Raw genomic sequence first — 12088 nt, forward strand, 5'->3', positions numbered from 1 at the left:
TTAGCTCCATAGCAGTTGCTACAATCAATAAATTGTCACAACAGATACATATATTGTACATTTTAACACATTTACAATCATCTTGCAACATTTGGTAATAGAAACCCACTTTTATGATATTAAGAATTTTTTTGAGTGCCACGTAGGTGTGAGGCTGTCAAAATAGAGGGGTAAAACGGCACATTACAGAAAAGCAGCACTATAGAACAGTGGAGTTAAGCATGTTGTTAACGCCTTGACAGCAGTTTTCAGTTTGGTTTTGACAGTTCACCTGTACTGTTAAGAATAATTTTTGACATTACAGATATACACAAAACTTCAAAATTTTAAGACTCTGCATTTTACCCATATATTCAAGAAATAGGTTTACGGCTTCATTCATCAGGCATACTAGGAGCAAGTCCTGATGGATTTAATGATGTTGAGGGGAAAACATGTACACTTGAAGTAAAATGCCCCTATATTCACTACAAATACATTAAACAATATTATAATTAATAAAACACATTACGCACTTAAACTTCTTCCTACGACTGTTTTTGTGAACATTATATATGGTCGAAACAACATAGCCTAAAAGAAACTGAAATTTTGGTAAGTTAGAACTCGATAAAAAAAATTCAGGCACCATACAAAAATTTTTTGGTGCCATGGCAACCTGACGCCAGATATTTGTCTACACCTGGATGTGTTGTTTCTAGTGAAATGAAACGTGTAGCTTCTTTCCTAATTTGGTTTTTCTTTCACAGATCCTTATTTGGAAAACTACAATGACTTGAAAATTTGTTCACCACATTTTTTTCTGTTAATGGTATTAATGTAAGTCTATTCACATTATTACTTCTTATGTTCGTGCAACCATGGCACGAATTTATGAATGAAAAATGACTGCAATATTTGCATGTTTTTTCCCATGAAGAGTCCTTCTCAACGAAATACACAACAGGCTGCTGTGGAGCCCATACTGCCAAATATCCTACATCATAACCTGTCATATACAACTGACCTTGGATTTGATTATAGCAATAATGGTCCATATTTAAAAAAAACATCATCATCCACAAACAATATATAATCATTTACCCCTTTCAGTGCCTGAGTCAATGTTGTGTTTTTGTATTTATAGGGACATTTTATTTCACATGTACATGTTTTCCCCTGAATATCATTAAGTCCATCAAGACTTGCTCCTAGTACGCCTGTTGAATGAAGCCACAAAACCTGTTGCTTGAATCTGTGACTTTAATAACCCTGACACTTCTAACACAGCTACTGCTTCATGCTGTTTTCCTCACTACACAGCTTTTACACTTGACATATCATAACCAGACATCGGATTCTAGGGCAAATGCCTATTTTGTTTCTTTAGGAGAAAAGTAAAAATAATTATTAATATTTGTGTTTCATGGAAATTGAAAGGTATTCAAAGAGTTTTATAGTGCCCTAAAATGCCCTAAAACGGTTATTAGAGCCTAATTTGTTAATATTCGCCTAAAAATGCCTAACTCACTGTAAAGTTTCGCATTTTACTCTTACTTTTCTATAATTTATACATGCATTCACTGCGAAATTTAAGGCATTTAAAAAGTGGAAAGTTTGCTTCACACCGGCCATGAAACCACTGATAAAGGAAACAAAATGTTTTGAATCTCATGACACTCGCAATAGATTTCACCGAATTTAACATGTTTGGAGGCATAAATGCCGACAAAGAACCAACCTTAGTTTTGAAGCAGGCAACAATCACAACATGTGCTGCTACCGATTCAGAGATATACTATACTATAAAAATGACTGTTTTCGGTCTGAAACCGATTAGCTGTACTGCCCTTCAGAGTGTCATAAAATCACAATTTTTGGAGAAAGAGTGTTTTTGAAATATTTATGAAAAGTCGTAAAACTGCGAATTAGTAGGGTAAACCGTTACAAAATATTTAAAAGAATGGCCCTCCTAGTGTTAACACTACCAGGAAATGCAACAATAAGTGGAACTTTGTATTTTTGTCCAATTGAATCTCACTAACAACGGTTCATTTGAATGCTCGTTAACAGTTGCTCTTTCCCTCACCTTATTTGTGTTGAGAAGTTTTGAGCGGTAGGACGTTTTCCTGTGAAGTTTAACGCGATAATGCCGAAAAATATAAGTGCAAAATCTACATTGATCCGGCAATGGCTAACAGAATATTCAGAATTCACTTATGATGGAAAAATAATATTCTGCAAGATTTGTAGCAAACAGGTATGTAACAATAGTTGAAATATATAAATTCTATTAATTTTAATGAGTAGGCCTATAATATTTATACATTGACTGAGCTATCCTGAGGTATAATTCTTTTTAAGACCACTACACTTTAACCTTTTAAATTCCGATAGTTAAAGTATTTCCAGGTCATTAAAATTTTGATTGTTCGAACCCACTAACTTTGTGATAGAAATACGGCAATACAACAATTAGGATTTTATTTTAATTCAGTTTACTTTACATTTTTAGATTTCGCAAGAAAAGAAGTGCCACCTAAAGCAGCATGTGCAAGGAGCGGCTCATAAGGCTAAAGCTCAGCAGAAAAATCAACTGCAACAAACTTTACTAACACAGCCTACTTCATCCAATCTCAGCAGCAATTTCTATGCTGATTTAACCAGAGCGTTTGTTGCTGCTAACATTCCCTGGAATGCAATTGAAAATCCGGTTTTAAGACAGTTTTTACAAAAATACTGCAAACAAAATATCCCATCTGAGTCGACCCTAAGAAAAAATTACTTAGAATATACAATGAAACTTTAGCTTCCATTCGGGAGGATATAGGTGATTCTTACATATGGGTATCTGTGGATGAAACCTCAGATCCTATGAATAGGTATATAGCAAATATGGTAGTAGGAAAACTTAGTCCTGATGGACCTTCGATTCCACACCTCGTATGTGTTAAGGAACTTTCGAAAGTGAATAGCCAAGCCATTGCTTATTTTGTAAATAAAGGCCTACAGTCTTTATACTCAGGTAATATAGACGATTCTAAAGTTCTGTTGTTTTGTACTGATGCTGCCTCATACATGGTTGCTGCAGCTCCACTTCTTAAAACATTTTATCCTAACCTCACGCATGTAACCTGTCTAGCACATGGCCTTCACAGGGTTTCTGAAACAATCCGGAATGAATTTCCTCTTGTCAATTCGTTTATTTCTAACACAAAAAAATGTTTTTGCAAAGCCCCATCCAGGATTTCAATATTCAGAGAGAACTTTCCAGATATCCCACTCCCACCTCAGCTGGTTGTTACACGATGGGGAACCTGGATTCAGTCAGTGGTGTATTATTCTAAGTATTTTAAAGAAGTGGTCACAGTAATTGATAAATTACCTGAAACTGATAGTGCAGCGTGTGTGAAAGCAGTGAAAGATTGTCTGAATGACTCACGAGTGAAAAACGATATTGCCTACATAACATCAAATTTTTCTTTCATACCTGCAAGCATTGAACAATTAGAACGTGAAAAACAATCTCTTTGTAGCCAAATAGCAATAGTAAAGGAAGCTCAAGTGAACATACATTCTGCTTTGGGCGAAACTGGGAAAAAAGTTAAAAATAAGTGGGACAACGTATTAAATAAGAATGTAGAATTTTCATTGTTGGAAAAAGTATCAAGAGTGATATCGGGGGAAAGTGTAAATGTTGCAGTAAGTATTGATGTTTCTATTGTACCTAATTTAAAATTTTCGCCTCTCACATCAGTTTCGATTGAAAGAAGTTTTTCTGCTTTCAAAATGATTCTCAGTGACAAAAGGCAAAGATTACCTGTGGAGAATTTAGAAAAAATTCTGGTGGTGTACTGTGCAGATAATTATAATAAAGTCTGAGCATGGAACTGAATTTCAATAACTTAAAATGAGTAATCTTGATATCAATAATCATTATTTCATTAGTTTCAATATATTAAATTTGTGCATATAATATAGTATTCTTTTTTCATGTTTAAACATACTTTTTATGCGTATTTTAGTGTATAACTAAAAATTTCAGTGAAAGAAATATGATACGTTGATGTGCCTAAAATGCCTATTTTCATTAAAATAGAGCCTAATTTTACAAATTTTGAGCTTATTTTAGGCGCCTAAAACTGCAATTTTTAGTGCCTAAAAATCCGATGTCTAATCATAACCAACAAGTTTTTTAAAGACTAATGGCGGAAATCTATCCCTCTGACAGGATTTGAGTAAGATACCAAGTTACTTGCAGTAAATCTACACTTTCTTTGAGTTCTGTCCATCTAGTGTTTACTGTCTGCCCCTTAGTCTCATCAGCAGAGTAATTGCTGCATCTGACAAGGTGCAGTGTTGCTTTAAGAAAGCCCCTTTATCTTTTGCACTATTGTAGTTCTCAGAAAAGATAACTTTTTCCATACATGGTGCTAGAAATGGTTCCAGGTACACAATGTTCTAAACCTAATAGCGAAGTAAACCCAACTGTATGATGACCCTTCAATGAAGAAAACACAATCTTTTATGTCTATTGCAGGCTTCTTATTCAAAGGATTCTGCTGGGAACAATTGTTCAATAGTCTTAATTTCACTATCTTCCTTCTGCTTTCTCACACTCCAGCTGCACGACTAGTCAGTCACCGACACATTGTGATGTGCGTGTATAAGCAGCGCTGCCATATGATGACATCCAACTGCTCCTCAAGGACAGAAACTTGCAGCACCACCGATATTACCATCTTCCATAGTTAACTATTAAAAATATCAGAAAATCTCAAATTTATAGGCCTATTCACACTAGTACTACGCATGTTGAACTAACCTCAAACATGAAGTATCAATTTACATTATTCATACATATCATATGCCTTAATTACCAGCTAGTCATACTTACCTCACAATTAGTTGGGACGAAATTATCCCGATGCATCGTCATGCTATATTTCCGGCGTAAATCTTCTTCTTAACCCAGATAAACCTACTGACCTATATGAAGGACAGCATACATTTTCTCAATTTAAATCTATCTCTTTGACTTCCTACAAGTTGGCAGTCCTGTTGCTAATGTTATACTCACTGCCATCGTGATCTAAACCAGGCCGTAATGCAGGATGTGTGACGTCACTCGATGGGTCGGGCTTTTCTATTTGAGTATACGGAGCTGAGTGAAATATATTACTTCAATGCGTGTCGGTGCTCAATTTTATTTAGTGTAATGTGTGTATAAGATAGGTTCACTTCTTACTGTATAATATGTTGCAGAAATAATTACAAAACTGTGTTATTTTAATGTGAACGGAGTTTTACATGTTAACATAACCTGTTTGCATCAACATTTTAAGTTTGGAATGGAAGCTATTTTGAGATTTAATAAAGAAGAATTATTTATATTGTGATTTTAACTTAGCACATCTATCTTCCTTACTTGTAGGTAGAAAATTTACCACAGTCCCTCCTATGAAATAAGTGTAGGTATGTACGGTTGTGTGTTACTTCATCTGGTAGGTTAGATAAATAGAATTAAATACGACCCAGTATAGTAGGGAACAAATAAATAATACAATTAAATTGTTATTCAATGCAATGTGTGCATAAGTTCCGGCTAGTTCCATTTATTTGTTGCATAATGTGGCAGAAATAATTGTAAAACTGTGTTATTTTTATGTGAAGAGAATTCACCATGTTAACATAACCTATTTGCGCCAACATTTTAAGTTGAGAACGAAAGCTATTTTGAGATTTAATAAAGAAGAATATATTTAGGATAAACTTCAGAACACGGTTATCTTCCTTACTTATAGGTAGAAAATTCACCACAGTCCCTCCTATGAAATGTACATACGGTTATATTACTTAACTAGGGTTAAACGAGCGCTGAGGTATAATTCCGGTAACTTCTGAACTGAAAACAGTTGAATTTATCCTTTGTGGAGATGCATTTCATCCTCTAAGCAAGGCATAATAAAAGCCTGTACTAACCGAACTAATTAGTATATGCAAGGTGTATGAATACGAAGGGAACTACCTCAGCGCTAGTTTAGTTCTGGTAACATATTAAACTAATCAGACTGGAGTACCGTATGAAACGAATAAATACAATTGAAGTGTAAACAAATTGCATTTACAAGCTATACGTAGCGTTATACTTAATTATTGTGCATAATTGCGAATATAGAAATAAGGCAAGTACTGATAGAGTAAACATAACCTATAATGTCAACACATCAAAATATGCGTGCGATGCAACTGAAAATTGTTGAAACGTGCTTAAATGAATGTGCAAGAATTTCGTAATGAAGCGAGCGTGCTTTATTTCAATTAATTACAATACTAGATACTGTAAAAGTAATGAAAACTATAAGGTATAATTTTTCATAATATACTATATGTATCTCGCTTTTAGTTCAAATTGTGTATATTATCAAACGTATTATTTATAATGTAGATTATTCACACATAAGAAGGGCGCAATAATTTAAATTTAATAAAACAAATACGGTAAACTAACAAAAAATGGATTAGACAAGAGTAACATCAGTAACGCTGCACTTAGGCCTAATCATAATTTAGTTTACATCCCAGTCATTGTTTCACTTTCACGTGTATATTATTACAAATATTTACTGTTTATAACACCAAAAATTCACTTAACCACATAAGGGCGCAATATTTAATCGAAATAAAGGCAGGTATTACACATAGGAACTTTGTCTGCAACAAAGTAATTTTCACACCAAAAATAATATTATACCTTACGTTGCAAGTGAATTGTGTCTCACAGTCACTGTTTAAAATTTTACTGACGCGATTACACTGCATTTCAGAGAGATATATGTTATTTTTCATGTACTGCAACTAATTGATATGGTTGAAAGACCGCCCTTCGCGATCAGCTGTTAAGCGAGTCACGTGGTCTGCCTTACGGCCTGTATTAGATCACGACGGCAGTGGTTATACTGGTGACAGACTACAGTCACAAATCGCGATTATCGACCTAATCGCGATCGCGATCAGGAGCTAAATCCTGTTTCCAGAACAAGATAATCGCGCTGAGGCACGGCCCAGTGGACGAAAGTAACATTTTAGTAGACTTTGGTTTCGAATCACCTTGATTTATATTATTTAGGAAGTCGTGATAGCTTCTGCTGTGAAATTTTGTTACCCCTTCCATTGTATTATGTGAAATACAAAATGAAATGAATGGCTAGAAAATGAATTTGGCTACCATTAGACGCAGTGGAGAAATTTAATGCAGATGTGAGAAAAGTAAAAATAAATATATTAACAAATGACAGACGAATTATTCACACACACACAGATATATATATATATATATATATATATATATATATATATATATATATATATATATATATATATATAGAGAGAGAGAGAGAGAGAGAGAGAGAGAGATAGAAGGCTGCTGAAAGATGTTTCATTTCAATAAATAATTGATTACAAACTGGAACTGGTTTCTTTTTCAGATTTTCAATTTCAGTTTCTATTACGACGCTATCGTTGAGGTTAAGGTTGATTTTAAAAATGTTTTATTACAAAATAATATAAATTTTTGGCATGATATAAATTTTATAGGTTATAAAATCTCTTTTCTAAATTGTATCAGTTTATATTGTAAAGCATATAACAATTTCAACAAATAAATTCCCACATCAAGCTGCAAGAAAAAAAAACAATAAACAAACATAAAAAAGTATGAACTTTAGGTGTTGTCCAGGAGGGAAACAAACATATACGTTTGTACATAGAGAAAATTCTTTCCTCTATGGTAATTCAGCTGTTGACCAGACGGGACGTAGTGTGCCACCACATTTTCGGTAATCGCTATCGGGCCTGATCGCGATAAGTGCTAATCGTGATTAGTACTGTAGTCTGTCACCAGTATTACAGACATCTATTTAGTTGTTGATGAGACAGCCGATGTTGCAAGTGTTCATATCCTAGTATACTTGTGTTTGAAAGTTGTCTGTGTCTTACCATGACAAACACTTTGTAAGTGTAATTTATTTTATTTACTTTTAAGTGGAACTAAAACTTGTAATTTTATTTGTACACTGATAAGACATGGATACAACGTAATATTAAGTAAGATTGCGATTTACTGTGATTACTTCGGGTTTATAATAGACTAAACTGAAGCGACCTATATGTAGGACGGTAGGATGATCCGCGTACATTTCTGTTAAAATAATTTTGTCTTTTTAATATTTAAAATTCTGTAATCCAGCAATATGTATGTTACATAGTGAATAAAAGAGCAGATTTTCAAGAGCACCATGGCTGCAAACAATTTATCAAGAATAAACCCATCAGGTATGGCTTCAAATTTTGGCTTGGCGCTACAGACAATGGATTCGTCTGAGCCATATCAAGGGGCTTCGACCCCAGTAAAAGAAGATTATCAACAATACAGCTTGGGAGGTAGCATCGTGTTATAGTATTCTGACGCGTTAAGGTTTGAGCACCCTGATGCAGCCTATCACTTTTTCTTCGACAAATTTTTCACCAGTATTCCTCTATTTGTAGAACTAGGAAAGCGAAAAATCAGAGCTACTGTTACAATTCGACACAACAGGAAGTCAAACTGCCCCTTGGTGACTACACTTGAGATGAAGAAAAGATAGAGAGGATCTTATGCCTTCCAAGTAGCTGAAGCAAAATTTGTTGTTTGCAACAATAACAGTGTCATTACTGTAGCATAAAATGCAGTGCCTGTGAACCCACTGCAAAGTGTCTCTAGATATTCAAGACTTGAGAAAAAGAAAATTCAAATTTCTCAGCCCAGAAATATATCTATCTACAACAAACACATGGGTGGCGTTGATCATGAAAATCAGAATATATCATTGTATAGAACTGTCATTCGTGGTAAATAATGGTACTTCCCCATAATCATGCAGTGTATTGACATGGCTGAGCAAAATGCGTGGCTTCTCCACAAAAATAATGATGGAAACCTAGATCATCTGGCATTCAGACGACAAATAAGCGCTCAACAAAAAGAGACCCAAGCAAGGTATCGCGAATGGAACATACAGATTCGAGATACGATAGGCTCGAACATTTGGTGATCTAACAGAACTGTCAAACCAGGCGTAGAGCAGTGGCGTATACTGGTTAAAGGGTTTGGGCTACCACTGACCCTATTATTACACAAAATATATTTTAAAATCCCTATAATAAAATTCCTTACATATTTATGTGAATTCCAGACGCCTTGATTGGGACGAAAATACGTTGATGACTTCGTCATTGAAATTAGAGTTGGGCCACTTGCAAAGTTTCTGTAGAAATGACTTTTCAATGGACATCAGTGCCAAGCCGGATAAACGTTCTTGTGTATGAGTTGATCTACAGTAGGGTTTTATTCTCTTCAACGCAGAAAATGTTCTTTCTACCGATGCTGACGTAGCTGGTATTGTCACAATTAATGTTGCCAATTTAAGGACTTCAGGAATAACTTGGTTCAGCTGGTTTTCATATATGGCAGATAATATTTCATATATAGGTTTGTTCGAAAAATCAAAGACTTCTGCTGAATATATTACTTAATTCACTTTTCAAACGTACTTGATCAAAGTGACTGTTATAGGACTGAAATAATTTGTTTAGTGCCTCATTCGGGAAGTTTTCTCTATAAGCAGAAAATTTTTGAGAATCTAGAAGATGTGTGAACTGAAGCTTTCCATAATCAGAAAATCTGTCAGTAATTTCCATGTGCATACGATCTAGTATGCTGTAGTACAGCTACCTGTATTTCAATTCATCATCTCCTTTTCTTCGCTTTAATGGTGGTTCCATTGCATTGGCTGAAGAATTTTCATTTTCCATATTACTCCGTATGGACGGAAACCCACTACGTCTGAATTCGGATTTAGTATTTTTTTTTAACTTTGATACCTCTTGCAAGTAGTATGCTATGTCTAGACTTTTTGTCTGAAGAATATTGTAGAGCACATCTGTATGTGCGAACACTCTAGTATAGACTTCAAGAAGAAATATATTCTGAAACTGTGTGAAAAAATTCTAATATCCTTGAGCCTGCACAATTACAGCATCATCCCAGTTTTCTTCAGAATCATTACAAATGAAATTTTTAAAGAAAGCAGTCCGTTTTTCTCTGTATTCCTTTACTGTATTTACAAGCCGAGATGTAAAATTCAATCTACAGTGCATGAGGGTTAAGTTGGCGTGATTTCTACTATCCTTGTCTGCGGTCCTTGTCTATCGACTGTCAACAGATGTAAGGGGGGAAAGGTTTTCTTTTGTAGAATTCTTGGAATTCCCTTCCCTCCTTCTCCCTTGGCCCTTCTAGAACACACTTTTGCAAATCCAATTAGTGGGTCTCTCAGTGGCGTCTTGGCGTTGTTCGAGTTCATTTATTCAGTAGTGTTTAGTGAATAGTGAAGTAAGTGTGTGTCTCGTTGTGTCAATTTAATATAATATAATATAATATAATATAATATAATATAATATAATATAATATAATATAATATAATATAATATAATATACAATAATTCACAATTTAAACAAAATGTTTTCGGAATTGCATGGTTTCCCTGTTATCTTAAACATTGTAATGTGTGTTGTGCTCTTGTTTTTAATAATCATGGTAGGCAATATGGGAAAACGCGGGAAAGCCTTGAAGTCGGACAGTATGAACATGGTTATTAATGTACACAAATTCTTTACTGAAGAATATGAGGCACTGAAACGCGGAAAGCAAACAATATCTGTGTCGAGTGTTATCGAAAGAACTGCTGCAGCGACAGGTATATCGTCTCGTAGTGTTAGCAGGATTTTAAAAAAACAAAGGGAGGCACTAGAAAGTGGAAGTGATCTGCGAACTCCAGGAAAGAAACGCCCAAACAGGACCCCTCAGAAAACTGCAATTGACTCATTTTCTGCCGCCGCTATAAGACGAGTAATTTATTCTTTGTATCGGACTGATTTTTTGCCTAGTTTGAAGGATATAAATGACGCATTAATTAAGGAAAGCTTATTCACTGGAAGCATATGGAGTTTGAGAGAAATTCTTAAAAAAAATGAAATTTAGGTATGTTAAAAATACTCAAGGCAGAAAATTTTTAATGGAAAGGTCAGATGTTATTTTAAAGAGATTTAAATTCTTAAGAAAAATGAAAGAATTACGCGTCACTGGACGCGCCGTTGTTTATCTAGACGAAACTTGGGTTAATGTGAACCATACGAAAAGCAAAGTTTGGAAAAGCGATGATCACGAAATTGACTTCCCACTTCAAACCCCAATAGGAAAAGGTCAACGGTTTATTATTTTACACGCCGGATGTTCGACAGGTTTCATTCCAAACGCGCTTCTAACTTTCAAATCTAAATCAACTAAAGACTACCACGAGGAGATGGACAGCACTGTATTTAAGAACTGGTTCATTAATCAATTATTACCAAACATTCCTCTCAATAGCATCATTGTAATGGACAATGCCCCCTATCATTCAACAGAACTCAATAAGGCACCAATTTCATCAACACCGAAATCTGAAATGCAGTCCTGGCTTCGTAACAATAACATTGAATTTGATTTACGATCCACGAAACCTGTATTATATGAACTTGTAAAAACTAAAAAAGATAATTTCAAAACATACGAAATCGACCAAATTGCGACAATGCACTCCCATACTGTAGTGAGACAGCCACCATACCATTGTGATTTAAACGCGATCGAATTAATATGGGGGCAGATTAAAAATGACGTTGCGAAGCGTAATATTTCGTTCAAAAGTAAAGATGTGAAATTGTTGTTTGAGAGCGCTCTTGCAAAAGTGACGGAAGATAATTGGAGAAAGGCCTGTGAACACGTGGAAAAAGTCGAACAATTTTATTGGGAGAAGGACGGACTAGTAGACGAAATTAGCGATCGATTCGTAATAAATTTGGATGACACGGACACGGACGAGGAACTTTCTGGCGGAGAGGAGTCAGAATTTGAAGAGGAAGAGAGTGCCGCCGCTGCTAACTCCTGGTCGCTGGAAGGAGTGCCGACCATACCGCCGTCACCATAAATGAGGGTAGAGAGAGATGGTGAGTATTCTTTCTCTTTCTAAA

The 12088-nt window shown here is 35.0% G+C and overlaps 1 long non-coding RNA gene across 1 annotated transcript; it reads right to left on the bottom strand.

Annotated features, from left to right (window-relative positions):
• Positions 1–791: 791 nt before the first annotated feature.
• Positions 792–6008, bottom strand: LOC138696186 (uncharacterized). The gene is made up of 2 exons (XR_011331275.1): positions 4877–6008; positions 792–4734 (listed from the first exon to the last, which is right to left on the bottom strand). It is a non-coding gene; the product is annotated as an uncharacterized lncRNA (long non-coding RNA).
• Between the last annotated feature and the right edge of the window lie 6080 nt (positions 6009–12088).

Source organism: Periplaneta americana, chromosome 3 (assembly GCF_040183065.1).
Source record: "Periplaneta americana isolate PAMFEO1 chromosome 3, P.americana_PAMFEO1_priV1, whole genome shotgun sequence".
NCBI classification, from domain to species: Eukaryota; Metazoa; Arthropoda; class Insecta; order Blattodea; family Blattidae; genus Periplaneta; species Periplaneta americana.